The sequence below is a fragment of the Diachasmimorpha longicaudata genome, chromosome 15 (genome assembly GCF_034640455.1).
Source record: "Diachasmimorpha longicaudata isolate KC_UGA_2023 chromosome 15, iyDiaLong2, whole genome shotgun sequence".
Classification (NCBI taxonomy): domain Eukaryota; kingdom Metazoa; phylum Arthropoda; class Insecta; order Hymenoptera; family Braconidae; genus Diachasmimorpha; species Diachasmimorpha longicaudata.
Genome location: NC_087239.1, coordinates 5376560 through 5399393, shown reverse-complemented (window position 1 = coordinate 5399393; position 22834 = coordinate 5376560). Strand labels below are relative to the sequence as shown.

The window sequence follows — 22834 nt, the reverse complement described above, 5'->3', positions numbered from 1 at the left end:
TCTCCCGGAAATGGACATCTGATTATAAATAATTAGCATAAAATTCTACTCGTGCAACTTCGGACGGGAGAAAAGATCAGATGAAAGTGCATTACTTTTATCGTGACGGATTACTGAATACGATTTCCATTGACGCGTTAAATGAAATCTGGTAGTTATCTGGATATTGTCGAGTCACTGACCTTCGCTAATAACTAGAATATTACCAGTCGTTATTGTCAGTTGCTTTTAAAATCATTCGCACGTGTCCGTGGGCTAAGGTGATCGTACGAATTTTTACAACTCCCCCGACTTTTCCAAATACTGAAAATTCTTACCCCCCTTTATTTCACCTGCACCTTCTCCTCTCGTACCCACAACTGTCTGAGATTCTTTACCTGAAAGAGGATCTAACGACTAGCGGTCTACCTTGGGGCGCGGCGATATAAGTGCCATTTTACGTGGTGCTCGTTAAGGTTTGACGATGATTAACGCGGCCTCTCTGTGTTTGTACCGGTGCGTACATAATGCAAGGTATGTGTATGGCGATTTAAAGCCTCAATTCTCTGACTTGCTTTCAAATTAGGCGCTTCCCCTCCTCTTGAAATAATGACAACTGGTGCTTCAATGTGGAGCGGCGCTTCCTGATTTTAGTACAGGTGCATTCACTGGTGATGGATTATTCCGAGGGCACCGGGAGTTTACGGATTTTTAGGCGATCTTGGGGGAGAGAATTCTTGGGAGAGAGCTCCCCTTCGGATTTAACGGTCTTATTGTTGTAGGGTTTTTTAGAATTTGTCCCACGGGTCTGAGCTTTCAGGTGGGAGCACGGCCTTCTTGGGATTCAACCTTGGGGATGTTCATAAATTTTGGTGGTAACTTTCCGGGAAAGTCTTTCTTTGGGGCTGAGAGAAAAAATCGGAACTGTCGAATCGGTGGTTTTTTTTATTTGTTTATAGCTGGGTGAAATAGCTTTTGTCGGGAACGACATAATTAGTGAGCTAGTTACATTATTTTTGCATAATTTTCATACCATTGTTAGGCGTTTCTCAGAGTTTTATTTTTTTCCGGCTGTCTAAGATCATTCATGGCTTGTGCGACTGAACCTTGAGGAAGTCAACCCTTTTTTGGATGTTTCCAGGTATTTTTATCGGATATTTGTCCATAAACGGTTATTAACCTACTTATCTCAAAAATGGTCAGCGAAAAATACTTTCTGCACGACAGATGATTGAGACCAGTTTTTCATTCATCTGTAGCTTTTTCTGAACGTAAAATAATTATTGATCGTCGTGATTGCTCAACGAAAACTTTCACTCAAAGCTCTCTCCTATTTTCAAGATTTCACTATATTATTCTTGAAAATTATTCACACGATTTCGTTTTTGGGACTCTGCCTCATCTGTCGTTTCTGAGATCGAGATATGTGCAAGAATTTTTTCAATGGACTTCAAGATTTTGTGATTACTTCATCTCAAAAATGAGCAATGGAATTTTTTTGTTTTAAGAACTTTAATGAATATTAATCTACTCATTGCACTTGAGACTAAACAGCTTTCCTCGGAATAAATATTCGATGCTCGATGGAAACCTGCGTTCCAAATAGACAAACCATTTTCAGGATTCTATTGTTTGTTATTTTTACAAGTTTTTCACACGGTTTCATTTTTGGAACTGAATAGAATCATTTGTCTTTTCTGGGATGAAACCTTCAGGAAGTTGACACTCTTTTAGAGGTTTTAATTTACTTTCATCAGATCTTCCTGTTTGTAAATAGTCATTAACCCACTTTGTTTCGAAAATGGTTACTGAAAATTATTTTCCACTCGGTCGCAGATGGAAAACAATTACTCAATGCTCATAGACATTATCATGTCTTCATTGTCCAGTATCTTCACAAATTATTCACACAATTCATTCCGGGACCTTTAGGAACTTGACACTGTTTTGAAAGTTTTTATTTCATTTATTGAATATTGTGATAAACAAAATGCTAACACAGATGCTCTTCGAAAAATGCGTAATAAAAATTTCCTCCCCGAAGGCCAATGAGAAATTCGAGAAATCGTTAATCTCACTCCATCCGTTGATTAGTGTTTCTCTTTTAACTAGAAATTACATGTAAAAAAAAGCTGCAGGACTGAACACTTTCCAGCCTTTTCCAGTGCACTTGGTGAGGTTGATCCAATTTCTTTTTAATTCGAAATCAACGAATATACTCACGAAGAAACTCACCAATAAATTAATCGCCACATCAATTTCATTGAATCAACGAGTTAGAGTTGTAACTGACCGCATACGTGTGAATTACGATACGCCCATTATTCGAGGACGGAGGCAACTGAATTTTCGTTTTTCACCTCGTGTTTGCCCACACGTGCCCGTGTTCACCGAGACGTGAAGCCAGGTCGCACGCCCTATTTACAACCGATCTCTAGCGCCTCAACAATTGGGCACACATGTACACCCCAATGAATGTTAATCGAATAACGTTATATATCGTATCGTGACAACATTTATCGTACGAGTAAAATGAAAAATGCTAAATGGCCAGGATCTGGTGAATAATTCCGGATGATTTCATGATTTATCGTAATCACGAGAAAGGGACTAAATCCCATTGGGCTTGAGACACCCTGGGATACGTGATATTAAAAGGATTAAATGTAACACACCTATCTCGTGCCGTCACGTATACGATTTACTCGATTTCTCGGCATCTTTTTGTGCCATATTGAGAAACTCATAAGATTTCGCAGAAATGTCGACACTTTGCCCAGCACTCGTCGTCCTTCTCATCACACTTGTCATTCGATCTCAACATTTGTTTGTTTTTTATTCGTGGTGATGGGGGGAGAATGGGGGTAGCTGGGCAACTGTTGATTGGCTGAATTAATTAAGCAATGTTGTCAATGATGGGGGGGGGGTAAAATTGAAAATGTATTTTTTTTAAACAGTGATAGAAACACCCTATGCACGGCATTCGACCAGTATGTACGATCGATCCTCGTGATCATAAATTTCGAAACTCGAACGCTCCAACTGTAAGACGCTATTCAAGCCACTATCCCAGGTAGGAAATGCCAATGTCCACGAAACGGGCCAGGTCTGGCACGAGACTGGCTTGCCAGATCTGGGCCACCAAGCTTGGCCCGAGGCATGGCCAGACCGGCAAAGAGCATGGCTTGCCAGGCTTGGGTCACTAAGCTTGGCCCGTGGTATGGCCAGACTGGCAAAGAGCACGGTTTGCCGGGCTTGGGCAACCACGCTTGACCCGAGGTATGGCCAGACTGGTAAAGAGCATGGCTTGCCAGGCTTGGGTCACCAAGCTTGCCCCGAGACATGGCCAGGCAGACAAGGGGCATGGTTTGCCAGGCTTGGGTCCCATATGGAACAGCATTCCAAAAATTGAATTCTCATGGGGAATGTTCCTTCACTAAATTTTTCGTCCTTTGATTCTCCTTCTTCCGAAGGTACCATTATTTCTTCTGAACATACTATTTCAGGGGAAAATATGCGTGGATATCACCGTATACCACACATTCTATGACAACAGCCCGTAAGATGGCGTGTTGAGTAGTCTGATTGTGGCAGTAGACATGAGTGTCGTGTGCGGCAATTTATTATTTTAATATTACTCTTTTACTATTGTAATATGTCTCAGAGTTCATATTCACGGGTTAAAAAATACAGACATTTTCATCAACTGAAGAAAAAAGAATCTGTAAACGTAGAAGGCGCTAAAGAAAAAACTCCGGATTACAGTGAACGCAATAATGCCGATGAGGAAGAGGTTAGTTTGCCAACAGCCAATGAAATAACTATCCGTAGTGGATCTATTGTGGATCAAATTAGTGGAGATGTCGATGTTCGACATCTCGATGATAATGCTAGTGCTTGTGGTGATAGTTGGTCGGGTGGTGATGGTGATTGTGGCTCGTATAAGCATCTTAATGATTGCATCAGTGAATCCAATAGCAGCGTTGGAGACAGGGATGAACCAATTCTTGGGGGCTCAGGTTGTGATGGTGATTCAGATGACATTGACAATGATTTCAACAAAGTATTCACTGACAGCATTGGAGACAAGAATACACAAACTCTGGACAAATTGGAACCGCGGGGAATGGAGCAAAAAATTAATCAATGGGCAGTGAAATTCAGAAGAGCTACAACAGCAGAAGCAATCGATGAATTGTTAGCCATTTTAAGAAGTGAAGGTTACACATCAATACCCAAGACTACACGGCAGCTCCAACCAACCAACCAACCAACCGATACCAATCGATAATACTTCATTTTTCCGGGATAAATGGAATTGTAAAATCACTGTGTTAATATGACTCCATTAGTTCATTTTCGTAATTGTATTAGTTGTGATATTCTTGATAAAAGGTACGATTAATAGGAAAAGTTTATATTATCAATATATTTTTATCGCGAGGCGTTTCATTGGGCAGAATATATATTAATATATGAATATTGTTTAGTATTCGGCTGTCATTGAAGTATTAATTATATTTATTATATTTCTCCTGGCGAGGTCGGAAATCCAGAAGATGGAAATAACAATTGGAAAATGTGATGTATCTTAGCATAATAAAGTATTTTCTATGTCATTTCCTCATAAGTTAGATCACGGGAATAAATATCCGTTGTTGGTTCAGGGATTAAATATTATGTCCAAAAGTTTAAAGGGAAAAATAATAAGTGGATTTTTAATTTTTAAGAAAAATTCTAATGAAAGTAATTTCAGCCATTGAGAGCTGTTTTCAGTATTTGGTGATTCAAGTCAAATAATATTTATAAGGTTGAAGTTTCACAATCGGACTGCGTCCATATTCCCCAAAGATTTCAAATTTAAGGGTTGAAATTAATTAGTTATATGTAATCCTATCCAAGACTTTTTTATATTTCTAAGTTTGTTTGAAAGAGTGAATATAATAAGCAATATTATATAGAACTAGCACACAATCAATGCAACTAAATATCATTCTGTGTTCCGGAGTTGCAGATGGAGAAGACATTATTGTAAAAAAAGGACGTCTTTCCGAGATGAAAAAATAATTCTTATCAGGATAATTCGTATCAGCAATTGTCTATGGATATAAGAATTAATTCTTATCATCCATAGCGGAATAAATTATCCATAATATTGCTATTATAATGACTGTTTTCATGCTTGAATTGAAGCACGATAATTTATCAATTCTAAACTACTAATTTAAAAAATAACATTGGTGCGTTATTTTGTTGGATATTTTGTTAATACAATCTTCGAATTCTGAAGACTGACTGCTAATATTATTAGATTGTAAGAGAGAGTTTATTAAGACTTAATATGGTATGTCGTATTAAATTTCGGATTCAAATGATCTACGTAGATTATTTATTTTAAAAGCGGATGAAAATAATCCACAAAAGATTTTTCTACAATTTATACCTGCAATCATTTTTTTGAGTTTTCATATTCTGTTCGCGGAAAAATCTCATAGTTGTGATTATCTTTCATGAAAATTGGAGATACAAACACTGCATATCTTTAACTGTTCAACCAAAATCGGATGAAAACATGTACTATGTCGATAGGAGGAAAAAAGTTTTTGATTGGCTGAGTTTTTTTGTCAATAGATTTAATAAATTTAAATATAAGTTTTGTCACATAATAAAACTGTTTTCTGTATAATGTTGAAGGTAATAAATACATGTCTGCTTATCAGATATACCGTTCATATATTTATTGGTGATTCTGAACCCAATACAGGCAACGGTTGGAGCCTGGCCACAGCTCTGGTCGTAAATCTGGGCCAATTTCGGGCCGAATGGTCAGCCCAGAATGCGGCCAAAGTTCGGCAATAGGTCTGGGCCAATTTCGGGCCGAATGGTAAGCCCAGAGTGCGGCCAAAGTTCGGCAACAGGCCTGGGCCAATTTCGGGCCGAATGGTAAGCCCAGAGTGCGGCCAAAGTACGGCGACCGAAGTCTGGCCAAAGTTCGGTCCCAGGCCTGGCCCCGTGTTATCATCCCAGGGTCTAGCCAAGTTCGGCGCGAGTTTGGCTGGAGCCCGGGTGCCGAGCTACGGCAGCTCGGCGGCCGTGCTTGTACCAAGGTTGGCCCATTCGTTTTTTCCTACCTGGGATATATACTCTCACCCGGTTCGGTATTTAGTTATGGCTGTGGCAAGGCTCGTTATAGGGATTTTCTCGTTTTGCTGAACGTTAAGGCGGGTACATACATACACACTAACCACTGCCAGTTCCACCATCGACCAGATTACGTGCATTCCACTGTACTCGACGCATAGATAAATCGATCGAGGTGCGACATAGTCCCAGTTTTATTTATTTTACTTTTTGTCATTATCTCGACGGGGGGAATATTCTGGGATTGGCTTGATATGATGATTCATATTTATCCGGGGAAGGGAACAATTAATCTTTATCTTGATGGGGTGCTGAGTACTTGGATTTCATTGACTTTGAAAAAAAAAAAACTGAATTTTTTCGAATTAAATATCACGCGGAGAGAAATTTTAGATAAAAATTAGATCTCATCATATTATTATTAAAATATTTGACATCAAAAAAATATTGTTACTGCCTCGATGAACTCCGCGAGGTCCTTTTAATACACCCCCCCTCCCCTATTTCCCATAACTTTTGTTTTTACTCTTGCCCCGGGACAACCCCCTGACCATAATCCTCGGATTGCTGAAGTCTCGACGACCCACAGACACACGTATGCCCGTGTTCTTCCATTTACGAGCCGACGAGTAGGAGTTTGCGTCGTATAATATTCGCATATTAACGGCTAATTAATGTGACCTGTCTCTAAACGACCGATTAACCTACTAATTAAATTTCCATAAAAAAATTGTGGAATGCATATAATCCATTTAGTTAGTTTATTTTTATTTCATCTTCATAAATGTTTATTATTGTAAACAGTGGTGACTAAAAATCGTTAAATTTATGACTCTCACGATATGGTGTAGTTAAACCCAGGAATTATAGCTGATTAAGCTAATGGTCTAATCGAATTTCAGGAGATTTAATGGGTTTGCGTATGTTGATGTATCGAGGCAATCAAACGTTGTGCACTACACCGAGATAAATATTCAGTAAAAATGAGGGAATAATAAAAAGGGCTTTAAAAAATATTTTGAAAAATATCTGGGAGGTCGTCGGAAATTAAATTGTCCTCTCTCTCACTCGATAAATGGAGGAAAGCGTGGACTTTCCAATAGTAATCGCCTGCATCAATCGTTCGATCTGCTCACGCCGAATTATTGAGGGGAAAAAATTTCAGGCAGAAGCCAAAGTTTTATGATACCCCGGAGGGATCATTCGAGAGCCACAGGATATTGCCGAAGCCTTTTTCATTGTTAAATGAAGTCTTAAAATTTTCATTCAAACGATAATTCACTCCCCACGAATCAATACGAAACGTTTATGATTAACGCGTGGAACCCTTTCGAGACATTTCCCACACCGCCTTTCGCATTATACCGTACTTTCTCGAATGAGCAAAGTGTTTGGTGGTGATACACGAGAGAGGGAGAAAAGAGAATCATGAAAATGGGAAAAGGTGATTTTGTTGCGTCTTGAGAACGCCGCTGTGCGTGGGAAACAAAGGCCGGGTTTTCAGGTGTTTCCAGAGGTGATGACGGTGGTCGGACAGTGGGTTTTCTGGGCCCGACATTTTTCGCTTTCCAATGGGTAAACAGTAATAATTTTCATCTTAATCAGACGGAATTGTCGTCATTTAAAGTGGATAAGAGAGAAAATTGAATGAGGAGTTGGAATTGGGGGAAATTGAGAACAATTGGGGGAGTTTGGATGATCTGGTCCAGAGGGGAAGAAATTGTAGGTAAAAATTAGATGTCTGGGGGGGGAAACGAGGGATGAGGGTTAGTTTTGTCCCAATAATTAGCCTGAAAGTGGGTGATTTTTATTTTACCCCACATTTCGCCCTCTAGACCTTCGATTTTTATGCAAAATCTCTTTTCGTGCGATGAACTTTCTGCCGTTCAAGGAATTTGTAAATTATCTTTTATTTGGAAAATAAACATGCATAAGAGAGTTGGTATAACGGCTCGATCTGCGAAAAGTGGATAAGTTTTGTAGGAACAATGGGATATGTAAGTGCCGAATGGTAGGAGCGCATCTTTCCGCTGGCAACCCAAACACAATGCCTAATTTTTATGACTCCCGCGGGAAAGGAGAGAACTTAGAATGTACATAGCCAGTGTTGTGAGTCGCTTTCACGTCGCCATATCGAATGGGATAATGCAGCACAGCCATCATCAGGGAGAATGCGTACAATACCCGCTGGGCTGGGACTTTTTTTTTTTTTCTCGATTCACAAAGCAACAAAGAGGGAAATTTTCCGAAATATGGAAATAATAGCGTGTGGCCCTTGGTGAGGGTGATGACAGGGGGAGGGAGGGAGTGGGGCAGTGGCTGTGGGGGGTTTGAGGGTAGAGTGAGAGTTGAATGGGTCACGTGGAGAATTATTCAGGACAGAGGAATCGAGGAAGTCACCGGGCGAACGTTAACCCGGCGGGACCTTATGCTCCGTTAGATAGTCAACAATTAGATACCGAACGCCAACATCTACGAGTCGTTGGTAATATTATACTTGCATTATCACGGGGTAAGGGTTTCAATGATCGTGCAGGCGAATGATGATTTAAATTGACGTTAACCGGAAAGTTCTATGAATTATGGTATGAGAAGAAATTTTGGATAAAAATTAGACCTCTGGAGGGTGAAAGCGCATTTTAGGCCGAATTTTGTTGAAAAAATTAGGCTCGGGGGCTATTTTTGCTGATAAAACTAAGTTTCATCCCTTGTTTCACCCCTTGAAGGTCCAATTTTCACCTAAAATTTTTTTCTGTGCGCTGGGAGGTCCGGTAAAAATTACGGAATAACCACAACTCGACATATTGTTTCGTCTAGACGATGAAAAAAATTTTTTTAATTGTCCCCGCTCCTCCCCCTGGACTATTTAAAATTTATTGATTTTTATTAATGTCCCCCCGATGATGTGTAATTTTCCCGTTTTTTTCTCCAACCACAAATGAAGAACTCCTAATATATCATCAATAATAACATCACTTAATCTTCCCCTCGTTCTTCTAGTAAAATTGATTGATGAAGTTCTCCGCCATTTCTAAAACCGACTCCAGCCGGTGGATGAAAAAAAAAAAGTGATAAATCATTCATGAGAGAACCATATGGGCGGCATAACGCGCTCAAGGTTATGTTCTGGATTATGATCCCCTACCTCTGTCTCGTCCAGCATCTTGTGGGGGAAAAAAAAAATATTTTAATTATCTAGGAATGTGAGCACATGGTAAAGCGAATTTATGATGCTAGCGAAAGAGAATATCCAATGAAGCGGTGCGGGTAATTGGGATGATGATATAATTAACCTTGTGAGATATATTCAGTGAGATACATGCCGCCACGCTGTCTGTATCAGCAGATATATTCCCCCAACTCACCTTTTCTCGTGAATGTCGTGGAAATAATTCGGAAATTTTACCGATAGTGGGCGTGACAGACGTGACAATTAAATAGTAATTATTACTGCACCAATTAAAAATATTTAACAATTAATTCTGTAATTTTTACTGAATATTTCTCTCTGTGTCTGAGAAAAGTTGCAAAAAAAAAATAATTACTAGTGAGCCCATTTCGTATAGAAAGTTTTCTCATGCAATCGCAATCTCCCCTCTCCTGGACATTGAGAATTAATGAAAAAGGGATCACACGAGCAATAAAAATGAAAAACACCTGTGTAAATTGTTTTTGCATTGACGATTCGATGTAATAAATCATTGGATAAGGCGCTCTCGTGGGTATTTGCGGATGAATTTTTATACGTGTAAAAATTGACTTTACGATGGTACAAACGAGGATTTATTCACAGGTTGTATCAATAACTCACTGCCTCGTGTGCAGGAGGCTCTTCCCCTAGACCGATAGAAAGGTATTTACCTAATTGCGCAAAGACGCATGACTGGTGCTGGCGGTATAAATTGTTGCTCGTGTTATCATCGGTGTCACACACACGCCCTACCCTGGCCTTATTCCAATACCACTGGGTGGTGGTTACTATTCATCGAATTGTCGTGTATTAAGTCACTATGGGTACATAAAATTCCGTTGATATTCGTCGAATAATGACGTTGAAAAAATTCATTTATCACTGGGATGATGAAATCATCATGAGAAATTATGATTTCATAATAACGCGTGTGTGATAAATATTCGTTGGATGTCATGATGGCCACGAAAATATAATACACTGACGTTTACATATGTGCAAAGCCCCTGTGAGGAGGCATTAATCAATGAAATACACATGCAATATTCAATCTGTGAGTGTACTAATTGATTAAAATTAATGAATCATGGGCGTGAATATTTTATCGATTGGGGAGATTAATTTCAGGGGAATATCGCATGTTTGTGATTCATATTTTCTCCAGTCGTGGAAAGGGGCGTGAATAATTTATAATTTACGGAAAGAAAATTTAGAGAAAAATTAGACGTCGACGAAGGGTAGTTTTATCCCGAAAATTAGCCCCCCAAGTTTAATTTTTCCATTACAAATTCACATTTCACCCTCTAGACCTCCAATTTTTACCCAAAATCTCATCAATTAATTTAAAACAATTCTCGTTGGGGTCAGGTAAACTTTTCCATTGAAGAAATATATTTTCAATTACTCTTTTCAGTGGTAATCGTTTATCCCAAGAATTCACCGAGAGTGATCATTGTTTATATGAGTTTATGTTGTGGGGATATATCTAAATCTGCTCGTTACCATTTTCCGTGGAGATCTCAGTGGATAGACGTAATAGCAATTCTGAGATTATCACGAGATAACAATCTAGCCAGTGTGGAAGCCTAGAATTATTGTTACGAGCTGGGGAGCTACATGGAAAGCCATTCCTATATGCTCCAGGGTCCTCCACTCTCCTATTCTCCTTTGTTAATTTCACCTGGGAAGAGATGATAGTTACGTGCCAGTTGAAGAAACTGTTTCCCCTAGGTCAATGTCGAATAATCTGATGGCTCGCTGATAGTATCTGTCCCGAACATTTATGGCCGATGTTGAATGTTTGCAAATTGATTTTATTTTTTTTTTATGGTGTACCTTTGGGGGAGGGGGAGGGGGGGAATACATCAGCGGTCATTTACGGGATGTGGTAAAAAATGACCTGCTGGACTTCCGAGATATCTTAAGTACCTAGTTCTTGGGAGATATACTTTGGTGATTGTACGGAGAAAGGTGTTCTCCAACTATTGATAGAAAGTTTATACGATCAATCGAAAACGGGAAATTTAAACATTTTCACTGTTTACCATAAAAATAAATGTTAATGAGCATAAACGGGTATAACTACGTGACTTTATAGGCGGCATCAGGCAATGAAATTTTTCAATAAATCGGTGGAATTTTTTTTTAATGATTTTATTGAATATTTAGGAAAATTGGAAAAATTTACGTGATTTCTATGAAAGTATGAGAAAGGATTTCCTATATTTTTCGAATAAAGTTAATTTTATTGAGATAATTCATAGCGCACATGTATTTACAACGTGAAAGTCCAAAGTTAAATTGAAAATAAATCTTGCTCAATCAAAAAACGATAAAATTCCAGGTGCGTGTACACGCACTTGGGAAAATGGAATAATTCACAGCGTGATTTCTTTCATTAATGTTCATCGGAATGACACTTCACATCTCAACATTCTCAATGTTGCATCACTGTATGTGTTACATCGGCATGCAAACGCCTGAACGTGTGTAAATACCCGGGGGAGGGCAGCGGGAGACAACAAATACAACTCACCGAATAACAGAAAATATTGGCCAATCGTGATCACGAACCTACTCGAATAAGAAAAACTTGTTAATTGGTTTCACCGGCTGAATATGTTCAATGAGATTTCATCTTGCCTCTCGAATACACGAGATCTCGGTGGCCCGTTTGTGTTCATGTGTATGTGTGTGGCAATGAGGCAACCACTCCGTCATTTCCTGTGAACGTTGAAACTAGCACTCCCTATCCATCGGTCATCAACTCCATCGATATGTATTCATGTGCATTTTCCACGTGTACATTGTTAACTAATATTTACCGGACAACAGGGTAAATTGACTGGGAAAATTTATCTCCTCGTGTCCACCAACTTTTCGGCATTTTTTTACCGAACAAGTTGCGATGACATCCCGATGATCATCAGATGCCTCGAGACACGATTTAATTTGCATAAAATTTCCCTCACCCCCTCGGCATCTTTTCTCCGAAGAACGTTGACCCAAATGAATCAAGTGGTCTAGAGGTGTGCATTTTTTTAGAGCCACGGGTCGGTGTGTTTTCAGGTCACGGCACGTGACTCTCTCTCAGTACAAATATGGCACCTGCAAATTCCATGCCTTATTGACTTCTCAATCGAGACCCAGTATCTCCATGAGAATTTTTAGACAATTTTTTTTTTTTCACTTAATAAAATCGGTCTATCCTGTAGGAACTGCATCAACAATATGCAACGACTTTTACTTTCTCATCTAGCCTCCAACAATCATAACATTCTCACGATAATAACGAGCCTAGCCCATTCCTCGAGAATTTGGATTTCTCACAATCAATTCAACGCAATTTCTGCGTGGTTATACCCTCTAATATTCATTTCTCAGTATGTATTAACATGAATTTTTATTGCCATCTACACGGAGAGAAAAAATTCTTTAAAAATTATCGAACATTTTTTGAAAAAGTGCGTAACTGTTTCGTGATTTTTACGGAATTTTTTTTACGTAATTTTTCTCTCCATGAAATAAAACATTTATTCATAAATTTTAATTATTCAAAATTACCCCACTTCCACTTATCCCAATATACCCACTCCCTCTTTTGAATGGCAGATTACGCAAATGCCACGTAATTATTAAAGAAGATTCTTGATACAAAATTAATTTTTACTTTACAAGAAAAAAAAAATCGGAAATTCCCTTTTGGATTGTGCCGAAGGACCTTCCACACAATCCTAAAAGACATTGGAAAGACCTATATTCTTTCCCAATATAAATAAATCGATGAATACTACATCATTTACTTCGATAACTTTGGATGTAAACAAGTACGACAGTGTAAGCATAATACGAAACTACGATAAACAGCTTTCCACTGTGTAACAGCGGCCTCGATAGGCCGCGATCTATTGGCGATTCGAGGTCCTTGCCATTCGCGGAATGCGGCTGAGATCGGCGTAGAAGGAACAAAGCGAAAGTAAGTCGCGCGTGGACACGAAACGGTGGAACACGGACCACAGGGGGAGCGGGAGGGGGAGAGTAGAAAGGGGGACTTACAGCTCTCTCGCTGCCGACTGGAGTCTTTCATCTGCTGTAATCTCGTGGGATGTGTAGCTCTTCGTCACTCCTACATTGAGAAGGAGGGGAGGGGGGGGGGAAGGAGATACTGTACTCGCACTCGTCGATCATTGATCTAGCCTGGTGGCGCTTTTATGAATTCTGATGGCCGATTGATCGCAGTGAATGCGGTTCAACGGGAGTTGCTGCGAGGAAAAGACGATGCATCTGGCCGTGGTACACTTATTCGTGTCGTGGATATCATGGTCGGCACGACCTTGGCCCAGGATTATTTAATAAATTGGGGGGGAGGGCGAGAGTTTCGTGCTGGGGGTGAGAAGAGTGAAATTTTGGATAGAGATTAGACCTCTAGAGGGCGAAATGTGGGATGAAATGATAATAAAATGATAATTTTTGTCATAAAATTACCCTTCGTCCCTCATTTCATCCCCTGGACGTCTAATTTTTCCCTAAATGGTTTTTTCGTGTGCATAAATTAGAGTTAGTTAAATTGAAATGATACAATATTTAATGGGCTGATGTGAGGTAGATTTTTCATGTGTAAATCTTCACATGAAAAATAAAAATAAAAAATCCACATAACCTTCCACGCTAGACTGATTATCTTGTGCGGTATATTTCCGCGGCGTTAATTGGTCCGGAGAAATCCACCTTGTCTTTTCTTTCCGGAAGTGGGTAGATACTGCAACAGTGTATGAGAGTACACATTTTGCTGGGCATGAGCCTCCGGGTGAATTAAAATGATTTTCATAGCCTCTTGACAAATATAGACAGTCACGTGGGTGAATGGGGTTGTCTTCCAATCGCGAATGATCACAAAATACCAATAGCTGTCATTATTCTGTACAAATTACGCATGAACAAACATCTCTAACATGAAAGCTTGTAATCATTCAATTAAGAATGCGGCTGCTGTGTTTTCCGTCGTGTTAACTTGAATTACCGGATGTTGTTACGAATTCTTCATTAAATACCAAGATTTACCGGTGCTATTATTTTAATACGTCGGGTGATTCTTGCATTGCAAACCCATTGCTACAGTTATTACTTATTGCAACATACCATCTGCCCGATGCACACCTCATTGTTGCGAATTATTATTTTTTAATTTTAATTTTACGATTTTCTTCATTCATGGTGAAGCACCGGGTGCAGGTGCAGCTAATAGAAAATAGAAGTATCCGGGCGTTTATTATGAATTATTATAATGAACTTTACATCACATACGCACTGATGCACTGAGTATATGTCGGTGCTTTCGTCTGAGAGTTGTAGTTTTAATTAATGAGCCAAAGTCTCACGTAGTCTAGGGACTTCCTTGAGAACTGAGAGCACTGGGGATAATCGAATGGGTGCATTCGCCTCATCTCTATTTCGAGATATATTTTATTGAATTTTATCTTTTGCGAGATGAACTTCGGCTGAACAGCGCAATCGCAAAATAAAAATAAATTAATTTAAAAATACATTCAATGAAATGAATTCGAGAGAACGCGTTCACTCAGATGCGAGTGAATGTGTTGAAGAATGTGAAGTAACATTAGAAAACATGGAAAAAATTTCCAAAGAATGTCTACAACGAAATCAGAATACTCACCGCCCATGTAATGCCCTGTTCGCTTCAGCCGTTTTTATTATATTTTCAATTGCAACCAGACATTACCGGTTGTAATGATTATGACATAATGGCAACAATAAAAACGAAAGGGAAGAGAAATGCGTTATAAACGTAATTTTTACGGGATTTAATAGCTTTGTGTGATTAAATGTATTCGCCAATTGTTAGAAAGTCGTATCAAGGGTCTAGGGTATTTCCACCGCTGCAGGTGATTTAGCAAATGTACAAAGGGGCATCTGGGAGCCACATGAAAATGCGAAAGTGGAGAGTAGTCACAACTTTCGAATGAGAAATGAGAATTATAGAATTTTATTCGCGAATGGAATGAGCCGAAATATAGCAGACAGGTGGGCCATGTGGTCGAGTCATTCATTTCGGGGAAATTAAGACGAAAAAAAATTAGGGGACTTGTCACCCTCAGCGGCGAGTGAAACATTCGGTTTTCTTTTCTTGATCTTTCTGGCAGTCGCATCAGGACAAGTGAGCCCCTCTCCACCTCTGGGGGGTGTGGGCCCTATGTGGGTCAGTCGTTTATTAATACGAAAGTCATGGCATACTCTTACGACCCGGTGTTATTAACGCTGGGGATCTGGGAAAGACTTTCCTGGCCCCTGGGGACGTGCATTGATGAATACGTTGGCCGAATTTTTAACAATTTTTTTGCAAGAGAGGACTTCGGAGCATTTGAGATTTTTTATTTTTACGGGTTTTTATTTTTCGAAGATTCAGGTAGGTTGAAGTCCAGTGGTGTCTGGGAGTTTATTTATTTATTTAAGAATTTATTTATGAGATGCAGAATTCATTGGAATCGGTGCTGATTAGTCTGAAAATTTTAAATAGAAAAAAAAATATTTATTTCTGTCTAGGGGGTAATTAGTAATGAAGAATAAATTCCAAAGTCCTGGAGCTTCCTGGGATATCCCGCGGGCAACGAATAAAAATACCAGATCGTCAATATTCTGAGAAATATTAATAACAGTATCCCAGAATCCGGGGACTTAGAATTCGCAATTTCCGGTCAATTCAATTCCACCTTGTGACGAACACCAGTACCACCAGACCAATGGTCTCTCTTATTTCCCCTCTACATTGTATCCACCTTAAATGCTCTTCAGGTTTTGTGTTTGAATTTTTTACATCGCAGTACCAACAACTCCGAGGGTTTAATCTCCCCACTGACTACTTTACATGCAATTATTTCCGCATGATCGATCGCTCCAAGTATCGCAAAGATTTACTTTTTTTTTCACCGATCGATCTCGGTTCCTGGAATTCAATTCAGCCTCATTTCGAATTCCATCCTTATGAATTCAGGTCTCGAGGTACATGCGTTGCAAGGACACTCGCGTCAAATATTTCGTTCTGCCTTTCTCATTCCCCCTCATTTCTTATTTTTTTTTTCCGGCTCTTCTGAGCATTTCTTTCCGGTGGAATGGGTATTACTGGATTTGCTGGAGCCACGGAGCCCATATGGAAAGACAAACATAAATGTCTCACACGCACGCGCGTGCCGGTTTTGATCTGTATGCGATTGTACGATGGTACGTGATATATTAGCGAGGGACTTTTGTATGCACCTTCAGAGATTTCCCAAGTCAGTCCTGGTGGTCATGCAGAGGATGGATTGGTGAACAGGATACAGAAGGGAGAGAGAGAGTGTGAGAGAGAGAGAGAGATCGATTTTTTTCCCATCACGACATTTACCTCAGCTTCGGGCGTTTTATTGTCATCTCCAAGATGAACTGATCAGAAACCAGGAATCAGCAGTTTGTTAAAAATTATTAACTGCTGTGAGCTGGAGCCGAGCCCGGGAGGATAGTGGAGGCTCTAACGGTAGTCCATACACACCATCGTGGTGGATATCTAGTGGCCGTTGCCATCTGTACGTAGAAAACACGCGACTTGGCGTGTCGCGCTCTGCAACCTTCGAATTTCCGATTCTTAACGAGTTACGATGGACTTTGGGGTATCCATTGGTGGGAGGTTAATTACACGTTTGAGGATACGCAATTTATAATGACGATACGATTTAACATGCATTCATTATTATCCGAACTATTGATCTTGTCTTCGAGGTCAAAAAACTCTGTTTCACATGAATTTTGTTTAATTGATTTTATTTTTAAAAAGTTTCAAAATTTCTCAGGTCTGGAGTTTGCATTGAGATCGCACCATAAAAATTGTCAGATATCTCTCTCTCTCCCTCTCTCTCTACATAAAAAAATTACATTTAAATATTTTTCAATCGAAAGACGGGAAATTAACGCAAAACACTCTCAGTGAATAAATACTCTCCTGATGATTGTTTACGAGTATCCTCGGATAGTGTCTAGATTCTCGAGTATATGGGAAGCCTTGGGGTCCTGAACAGCTGTGCGATAGGATGGAGGAACGCCTGGAAGAAAACACTGATGTTGGCCGCGAGACATACAATCCGTATGGGCCCCCTCCTATCCAAGTAATTTAATTTATGACCCAGGTAGCAGTCATCAGCGCGTGCCGAACGGGGGAGCAGAGGCCGCAAGGTCGACTCTGGGGGAATAACGTTAGAATATTATTATTGTTTATTTTTATTGTTTTTTTATTCGTCATTTGCATTTCAATTCCGCATTCGCACGATTTTATGTCGTCAGGATGATACCCCAGGATTGGATGGATGAAAAATTATGGTAATTATGGGAATATCACGGCGTGCCCATTTGCATAAGTTTACTTTCACCCGGAGACATTCACTTTCGCACTCAAGTACAGACTCGATGGAGGAGGAAGCGACTCAGGTGCATTCCAATCTCAGATTTTCCATCATTCATGAGAGCGAACAATTCACCTGCACTGACTATTCAGAGGCAATATTTTGCGTGTGAAGTTGGTGATGAGATGATAAGAGACAATGAGACAATGAAGGTCATTAAATTTCATGGGGGTAAATAGTTGCAATTAAAAAATGGTTTAGTCTCATTATAATGATGAGCAAGTGATTTCAGGATTTTTAATTCAGTGAAATGATTTTACTGATGATCTATCCTTTTCATAGAATCCTCTGATATTCTTCATTCACGAATCATTCTGTCCGATTAATTGCGATAATTATCCCCGTGAAATCGGCCAGGAGATGAAAAAAAAAAATATGTCTGACCATTCACGCGTAATATCCCTGAATGTTCCAATTTCCTTCGTTAAAAAAAGTGATCTTGAAAACAAAGGATAACAAGATTGTCGACACGTATGTTCGAGAGTCAATAGTCTTAAACGATCACACGACGTTGGAGCGCGGTATGTCGGGCATTTAGCCAGCAGGAGAGAGCGTGTCCAGGGGGGATGGGGCGAGTAGGGGGGAGGGAGGAGGGAGGGCGGCAGGTAACATGGGACAATCAAACAGCTACTTGCCGAGTGAGACACCGCAGGAGACGTACACCCTATATGCAATGCTATTCAGTGGAATTTACCTTTCAGACGCGTGAGAATCTTTCATGATATTTTTCCAACAAGTTGGCTTTCAACACTGTTATACACAAACCTCAGGACGGAAATCGCTGGGTGGAAAGTTGAGGTTGAAGTGAGAGGGATACTGGTGGCTGGTGTGCCTTTATAGTTTTGCTGAAGGAGTGACTAGGTTGGTGAAGGGCTCGGTGGTGCGACGTTGATTGCTCGCTGGCTGAACAATTTTCAAGGGGACAATTTCCCGCTTCGCGTTTCCTTTCATCCTCACTGGTGTCCGCCTGTATATATATCCGATGGTCTCATCCCATTAATCTTCCCATCGTTCGTCTGTACGTCGATGGGGGGGGAATGATTTTCGGGGGTGGGCGGTACCGGGATTTTTATTATTTTATGAATAACATCCAGAGGGGGTGATAATGAACGGCGAAATGAGGATTTTTATGTGATATTGGTTCATGGATCGGTGGATGGTGATGGTGTCGTTAACCTCGTGAGTTGGTAGCTATGTTGGAGTCCTGGTGAAATGGCCTGTAGCTGTTGGCTGGCCAGTGCACCAGGGCATTATGGCTTGTTTGCAATGGCGCATACCTGTGTGAGTCTCCCCTCTTCCTCGTTCGTCCACTTCGGGTTCTTTCCGCACCTGGGATTCACGGGTGTTGGTCTACCGACTTTTATTATTCCCCAGGTTAAACCTGGTCATTTGATGACGACTGTGATGCCGTCTCTTCCCATTTGCCTCCGTCATCGGTCATCGCTCGAATAAAAATTGTCAGATTTCTAGCAATAATTCATTGACACTTCTCTCGTCTTCAGGAAAAAACGAATATTCCTTCGTTAATTCCTCTCAACAATTCATCCCATGATGTGAGGCTGCATTATGAAGCCCCTTGACATGTATTCCCGGGGAAAATGTTAATCATCGACAGGTGTACAAAACAACATCGACACTGTTCACGACAATAGAATCTCATTAGTCATTTCATTGACTCAACGAGGAGAAGTAAAAAAAAATTAATTAGACAACGTTACGTAAGACCGCCGGAGACAGTCGTAATGATACATCGAGTGGCAATAAATAAATTACCCCCCGCCCCTCTCGGGAATGATGGAAGTGTCGCCACTATTGGATGAGTAAAATCACGAAAGACGGGACAATCAGGGGATAATACAGAGTAACTATGGTATAACTCAGCTAGTCAATAATCAGAGGGATGGGTGTAGCACGTGCGAGAGAAATCAATCACTTCCTCACGGTAAATTATACCTCTTGTGAAATGTTGCCAACGTACCGTCATAATACGTGAGATGTCCGAGTGAAAAGCTGCCGCTGTGAAGTAACATTTACTTGAATGGGTATACCCGGGTATGAAGCTGCTGCAGGAGAGGACGATAAATCCTCAACGGTGATAACAATCTTCGCGATAGTTGATGTGTGTACACGTTCAAATGGTGGTTGTATACAAAATACGGGAGTAACGGAATTAGTACGACCGGAGATTGTACATTATTGTTGTACAATCGGAAGTTTAAAATTGAGGAAATGTAATAATTCCTTTTCGAGTAAATGAGTAAGTGGAAAAATGGATTGATAGAGGTATTGGTGAGTGGAATATATCTCAGGTATGAAAATTATGGAGGTTATTATTTAACAAATAATAACATTTTAATAGACGGAAATAACTTTTGGGTACAATGTAGACGTTTAGAGGGGGAAACGTGGGAGGAAATGACAATTAACCATTTTTTAGGTCCAGTTTTATTATAAAAATCGGACTTGGGAACGTAATTTTTGGGATAAAACGAGTCTCAGTCCCTCGGTGAGGCCCCGGGGGCCGTAATTTTTCTCCTAAAGTCGCGTATAAATGGAAATAATTTCTCTTCTTGACGCAGAACGTTCTTTTGGGGCTCGAAATTTTCAAATCCATTAAGAATTCCCTGTTTAACTCTCATCATGACACAAACGTCATCGCGGCTCGTGCCACTGTCATCAGCGGCTGCCTCCGACGCTTCGATACATAATGCAGTCGTGGAGTTCATTGTTAGAGTTAATCCACCAATCTATATTCCATTCTCGCGCGAATGTCGTTGTGGATAGAAAAATTGGTATTCACGAGGCTCGATATCCTGAGGAGCATTCCGGCGGCCATCGTAGTGCATTAAAGTCCCTAAAAATACATTTGAATAAGTCATTTAGTCCGTGACTCGTTTATGATGGTCTATCGTGGGGCGATTATCGACTGCTATAGATAGTCATGATGGTATAAAACAATCAAATGGACGTTTAGTTGCTCTGTGATTACTCATTAGGGCTTTATACGGTGCAGCTGTAGCGCAACCAGTGATTTATCAATGGCTTATCGATTACGTCATGTTTATACAGGAGGAATGGGCCATTAATTTGATACCATAAAATTAATGAAACGAAGAACGGAGGTAATTGCTATGTAAAAAGTTGGTCTCTCAAGAGGTCTTAATTTAGGACGTGACTTATCGATTTAACAAACATTTTATTGAAATATCAAAGAGTTTTGTGATTGATATATTTTCTCAAGATCATTCTCAAGTATTTGGATGAATGATTTTTGACTGAATCAGTTGTGTCTCAATTTAATGTACCGTTTCATCTCTCCAGAGAAATGAATGAACTCATTGATCGAATTTGTTGTTATGCGCCAGTTTAGTTTCCTTCTGGCCCTATCGGATCGCCCCGCTATTACGTCGTCAGCGGGAAACGAAGATCGATGATAAGCACACCAGCGATACAAGATAAATAATAAGACAATAAATAACAGGGACAAGAGAATGGACCAATCGTACATGCAGACGTATAATGCCCCTGGGGCACCATAAAGAGGTACATGGGAGCCGACAAAAGCCATTTAAATGCGATCGGTCATACAGATTTTCGGAAATATACGATAAATAATTTGGGTGATACAACTGTTCTTCAGTTTCTCACCAGAAATTCACTGTCAAGATCATCTACTGTAGGGTATGGTATTCAAGTGTATTGAAACGATAGACCGGCTTCTCAGGTTACCTTCTTAACAACATCCCCTCAAAGGCTTTCCTTCCGCATTCTGAAAATACCATCGCCTCAACTCCCAACCAATAATTTCTAAATGGAGCCCCAAACCATATTCTCCCAGTAAATAATGTCCCTTTTTTTTATATTTTCTCGTACCTCCCCACTTCCTTCGCTGTACTCCAGTGGTACCATTAACCCTCGCTTTTCCGTCTAACTCAAGTACTTACTTTTCTTTCTGCCCCCCAGAGATCCTTCTAAGTGTATTCCCCTCTCATACCTTATCCATCTGAGCTCAGCTATTCCTGGCTTTTATTACCTCTTTGTCTCACTACACTTCAAAACATTTATGTTTCCTTCTGCGTGGTGGTATTTTTTGCCAATTATCTTTTTATCTGACACGTGTCGATAACCGGTGAGATTCAGACTAGCTGGAGGTTCTTAGCTGATGGAATTAGATTGGAAGGGGGGTTCGAATTGAACGAGGAGTCAGTGATTACGATGGTATTCGGTGAAAAGCACATCTCCAATTTTTTTTTTTATTTTAATATCCGGGGAAACATACGAACAACATTGTTGTGGTAATTATTAACTAACATTGTCATGTTCAGGGTCATTTTGGCCTATAAAGTTGATTTTCTTCGTCAGGTTTTCCCTCTTATGAAGACGAAATTTTTTCTTCGCAGTTGTCGTTATCATCGAGCGAATTTTCCTCAACATTTTCCTCAGTCGAGAGGAAAATCTTGATAAGAATCTCATCCAAAATTGTCCCACGAGTCGATAAAATTCCACAACTCATTCTCGGTGACACAATAAAATCCTTCAACTCTCCATCGATTTCGATCATGAAACGATTGACAAACGCTATCCATTTCCGAAATTCGATTATCCCGAGGGGCCATAATTGACTCCGATGGAGAGATACTTGATAGGTCAGTACGTGATCCCTTCAATAATCACTTGAACATCTATCTCGTGCTGGCTCTCGACCCCGATATCCCATTCTTCTCTCCAGCACCTTCAGACGTCTCAGATCAATGATTGTGGTCGATTGGAGATGGGAATGGGGCTGATAGCATCCGCCTCCCTCAATATGCATCAGCCACTTTTGACATTTTACCCGCGAATGTTTGCGCCGATGTTCATTACTCTACTACTACATTTTGTAATTACTTACTGATATATGCGAATAACTTGGCGAAGCTGTCACGAATCCATCATTCGTCGGAGCTGTTGGAGGGGTCGAGGGGAGGGACAGATAAATACTTCAGGGTCGGGGTGAATTGATTTAAAAAAATATAATCAATAGAATATTCCTACATATTATAATAAATATTTTTAATTGTCAGTGATCAGTAAAAAA

At 40.0% G+C, this 22834-nt stretch overlaps 1 protein-coding gene across 5 annotated transcripts in view; it reads left to right on the top strand.

Annotated features, from left to right (window-relative positions):
- The window catches only part of LOC135169693 (uncharacterized), a 44934-nt gene that overhangs the window by 764 nt on the left and 21336 nt on the right, over positions 1-22834 (top strand). The gene's annotated exons all lie outside the window — the stretch shown is intronic.